The sequence below is a fragment of the Stenella coeruleoalba genome, assembly GCF_951394435.1.
Source record: "Stenella coeruleoalba genome assembly, chromosome: 1".
NCBI classification, from domain to species: Eukaryota; Metazoa; Chordata; class Mammalia; order Artiodactyla; family Delphinidae; genus Stenella; species Stenella coeruleoalba.
The window spans coordinates 88,048,678-88,054,073 of NC_137169.1; positions in this window are offsets into that span (position 1 = coordinate 88,048,678).

Genomic DNA, 5,396 nt, shown 5'->3' on the forward strand with positions numbered 1-5,396 from the left:
CCCAGGTATGTTTTTGTTTGGCTTATAGTATTAAAAAAATAATTGCCTTTAGAACAGAATTCTTTTCATTACTCTCTATTGTCTTACACCTAGCCTGTTCCACATTTAGATTACTTCCTGGTCCCTGTAGGCAGTTGAGGTTGTGACTCAAATGAAACTAGTTTTATGTAACAGCTAAATATGCCATATTGTAGTATAGTGAGGAATTCATTCAGACTTAGTTCTGTCTTGGACTTAATCTGGTAATGATTAAAACGTAGTACAAGATTGGGATTGACATATATACACTAATATGTATAAAATCGTTAACTAATAAGAACCTGATATATAAAAAAATAAAATAAAATTCAAAAAACACCCAAACAAACAAAAAAAACATAGTACAAGATACAGATCCAGAAGATGATATTATAAAACATTCAGAAAGTGCAGAATTAGTCTGTATAAAAAGGTGTAATGAAAATAACTACTCCACGTACATAATCGTAATTCTTGTCAGTGATTTCTGTGGCCTTGGACAGTTGAGTTCAGTTTGTTTTAAATATGATGATAGTATTGCTTGCTATTTGTATTTTTAGGGAGTAAATTTTATAAGTTAATTTCTATAATACATAAGGCATGAAATGTCTTTCTATTTTAGAGTCAAACTACACTTTTAGTATAGCTGTTGGAGGGGCTGTGATAAGTTTGGGGGTTTTAAGACTAGTGATGATATCTGCTGCTTCTGATGAGGCGTGTGGCGGTGTTAACGAGGTAGGTTGGAATGCAGAGATTGGGAATTTTGGAGCAAGAGATTTAAGGTCAACAGTGTACATGATGGGTTTATGATTAATCTTGGCTTGGGTGTGTCACTACTGTTAGTCTCAGCTTGGGTAAAATAAAGGTGGGACTACTGCAAAGAAATTTTTGTGAAGTTCTTGAAGAAGATGTTTATTTTCCTCAAACAAAATTGTACTTCTGTTCCTACTTCTATATCTGAAATTGTATTGATATTTCAGTATGCGTCTTCATTTTTTAATAACGACCTAATCCAAGTAATTCTGTTGATTGGACCCTATGTGCACAATGGGTACATTTAATATTTTGATATTCTTTAAAAATATTCTTTAGTGACTTTCAAGCAAGGGTATTCATACCACTTGAGTTTCACAGAGCCTTCCCATGAACTTCAAGTTTTCAGATGTCAGTAGTTTTTAGAGAATATGTTTCCAAATTTCTCTACTTAAATATGTACTTCTTTCTAAAATAGAGTTGCTGGCAGTCAAAGTAGGACTTTGCAGTTTCTCCTTTTTAGCTTCTCTTTCACAATCTCCATTTTTCCTCTCTACAAAAGGAAAGCTTATTTTTTACCCAGTCTAATTTTCCTATGGTGTATTCCCCTGGAATATAAGAAAATCTCAAAGGCACCAAATAAAGGGACAAACTGAAATATTAGTCTCTGAAAAGTCTTCTCAAACTAAGAGATAAACCTGTACCTCATTATATATATTTGCATGATTTTAAGTAAGGAGATGAAAGCTCCAATGTTTCTTTCCACAGATCAACATGACACCTTTAAATAAAGCTTATTTTTCTGATTATTAGGAGAAACATTTTCAGTAGCTTTGCTGAAAGGCTACTAGAAAATGTAAATCTTTTTTTTAAATTAATTTATTTTATTTTTGACTGCGTTGGGTCTTCATTGCTGTGCACGGGCATTTCTCTGGTTGCAGTGAGCAGGGGCTACTCTTCGTTGTGGTGCGCGGGCTTCTCATTGCGGTGGCTTCTCTTGTTGCGGAGCACGGGCTTCTAGGCTTGCAGGTTTCAGCAGTTGTGGCTCACGGTCTCTAGAGTGCAGGCTCAGTAGTTGTGGCGCACGGGCTTAGCTGCTCCACGGCATGTGGGATCTTCCTGGACCAGGGCTCGAACCCGTGTCCCCTGCATTGGCAGGTGGATTCTTAACCACTGTGCCACCAGGGAGGCCCTAAATCTGTTTCTTTTTAAACTTTGGTAGATTACCACTTAGTAAGAATTGTGAGTTACTTCTCTGGTATCTGTTCACCCCTACCATGTGGAGTGTGTTGTAGCTTCTATAATCTATATTATTAATATTTTGTAAATAATACACAACAATTATATATTTTTAAGCCCCACACTTGATAACTTTTTGTTATTGGTTTCCATTGAGCTCTGTCTCATCCCAGTAATTAACATTATCTGTCCATAGATACATGATCTAATTTTTTAAAAAACAACATCAGTCTCATTAAGAGATATATTTCATTTTTTTCATTTTTTTCCCCCTATTTTTTCGCCACAGTGCATGGCATTCAGGATCTTAGTTCCCCTACCAAGGATCAAACCCGTGCGCCCTGCAATGGAAGTGCGGCATCTTAACCACTGCACCGCCAGGGAAGTCCCAAGAGATGTATTTCCATAAATGTTACTTTTATATTTAGTGGCATATCAAAGCATATGTTTGTTATGCTCCATTGTATAATAATGCTGATAGTAATTAATCAAGCCAGAAGAAATTTTTAAAAAATTTAAGAGTCTTGTGTTCACTGAAAATTTTAAAACAATGTAAATTAAAATACATAGAGAAATATAACAAGGTGAACTTTTAAGCATAAAACTATAAAATTGTGGGGGAAGGGAATGTATTTTTTTAATGGAGATGGTAGATATTAAACAGCTATGGTTTTTAGAGTCTAGTGGATAAATTTGAGAGTGATGGAATAGTTTTATTTTAAAATGACAATATTTATAACATTGATTACCTTCTTTCCTAGAACTGTTGAAACTTATGATGAAAAATTTTGAATCCCAGATCTGTTTAAACAGTATTTATTTGTGTGTCCGTGAGGATGTTTCCGGAAGAGATTAGCAGCTGAATTGGTGAACTAAGTAGATTGCCCTCCCAAATGCAGGTGTACTTCATATAATCCTTTGAGGGCCTGAATAGAACAAAAAGGTAGAGGAAGGTTGAATTTGCCCTTTGCCTGATTGCTGGAGCTGGGGCATCAATTTTTCCCTGCCCTTTGTGCTCCCCATTCTCAGGCCTTCAGACTCAGACTAGAACCTACACCATTGGCTCTCTGGCTCTCAGGCTTTTGAACAACACTTCTGGCCTTCCTGGGTCCCCAGTTTGCAGATGTGGGACTTCTCAGCCTCCATAATCACATGAGCCAATACCTTGTAAGTCGCTCTCTGTCTGTCTATATGTCTTTCTGTATATCTTTCTCCTATTGGTTCTATTTCTTTGAAGACCCCATGACTAATACAAGTGATTTTATCAGAACCTACAACTTTGAAGGAGGGGCTCTCTGGGACTGATCATGTCTCTCAAGAAAGCGTGCTCTTTAGCTGGTTATCAGACCTCAGGAGCATTGTGGTTGGTACTCAGACTTTTAAAGGAGAGAGATGCAACCTGGCAGGTGCTTAGATGGTTCAGGTGGTATGGCCCAGCAGGTGAGGGAGCACAGCGGAACTAATATCCTTACTGCCAAGGGAGCGTAGCAGGGTATGTGGCAGGGCCAGCTGAAGAAAGCTTGGTTGGAGCCATAGCTGGCGGCTGCTGTTGTTGCTGCTGCTGGAGCATCCCTGACAGGAGCTGAAAGCAGGAAGAGTCCTTTCTTCTCTCCTCTTTCCAAGTTCCACCTTGGGCTTCCCTTTTGCAGAATCTAACCAGAAACCAATTGGCAAGGGAGTCTGGAAGTTTTAGTTTGTACACCCAAACATCATGAACAGAGTCTTGAAAGGTGTGCTTGGAGCTGGGAGACAGTGAATAGCTATAGCAGAATCTATTTTTTTTTGGTTGTTCAATATCCATTTACATGTTTCTGTCTTACAACAATAACATTCTTTGCTTTTGCTTCACACGATACAACTGTCCTTTTTACAAACAAAGATATTTCCGTCCTCTTCTTCAAAAGAAATCTAAAGTCCCAACAGTCACCATAGCCATCTCTGGGGGATGTTATTATCTGTTTTACTCAATCCCAACTAAATAAATATTCTGTAGCGTACAGACCAAATTGTAAAGTTAATCACCAGTAATAGTCCTCATAGAAAATAAAGAGGGACAATGAAGGGCAAGGAAAAAATAAGTAAATATATATTAATATATACATAAGGAGGAAGGAAGAAAATTTGCATAACTGCTGCAGTTGTGCACACTCATATCTGCTGTAAATTCTCTGTTTTCTCTACCCTCAGCTGGCACCACAGCCAGTCAGCGTTCTTTTCCTGATGGAGGCAATCCAAAACTTCACTCCCAAAGGGTCTAAATCTTAGTGGTCTGTGTTTTGTTTTTTTTTAACATAGGCAAATAAAACAATGCTTTATTTCTAATACCTAAAAAAAGCATTCTAATATAACATTATTTCAGGAGGTAAACCCACATGTATTTTTCTATATTTTTATATCATTGTATAATTTAAAAACACCTAAACACCCTAAATCTGTTCTTAGTGGTCTGTCTTTAATGTGTTGCTGTAGTTTTGCCTTAACTTGTACAACCAGATTTGAGAGAACTCAGAGAATGCCTTGGGCTCTAGACATAGTCCTCCTGGACTGTTATAGCAGCTACTCAGTTTACTCTTAGTAATTGGGAGCAATTGCCCCAGGAAAAGCAATGATCTCTTCTTTGTTATTTCAATAGCATGAGAAGCTCAGCATTGCCAGTGGAAGTCTTATCTTCCAGTTCATTGGAGGTATTGTCACGTTCTCTGGTGGGAGCATTCTGCCTTTGGGAATTAAAACCTCTAAACCAAGAGCAATCAAACTTGCAAGGATGGAAAACAAAATTTGGGCGAGGTGGTTGTAATTAACTATTATATTAAAGGAGCCTCTCCCACTTCTACCCCTTGGTTCATGTATTCAGGCTATGGGAGAAAAGAATATATTAGTTTCTGATCCCAAGAATAGCCTACATCCTACAGGATAGCGCCCTAACCTTTCAGTGTGTTGTTTCTCAGCTGGCACTGTGACTGATTCACTAGGCTCTTTTATCAGCTCTCCTGCTTCTGAGGGATATCCTTCCTACCTGGCAAGACCAATAAACCCAGTGGGCATGAGCTTACTGGCACACTTTTTTAGTTGAGAAATGAGTTCCTTGGTCAGAAGCAATATTGTGTAGAACAGCTGTAAGTCCACAGATAGTCATTATATTTATTTATCCATTATTGCATAACAGATTGCTTCAAAATTTAGCAGCTTAAAACAGCAAACATTTATTATTTCACAGTTTCTGTTGGTCAGGTGTACAGGACCAGCTTAGCTCGGTGGTTCTGGCTCATGGCATCTCCTGAGGTTGCAATCTAGCCAAGCCACTGGGCGGAGTTACAGTCACCTTAAGGCTTGAGTAGGGTTGAAGGATCTACTTCCAACCTCACTCATAGTTGTTGGCAGGCTTC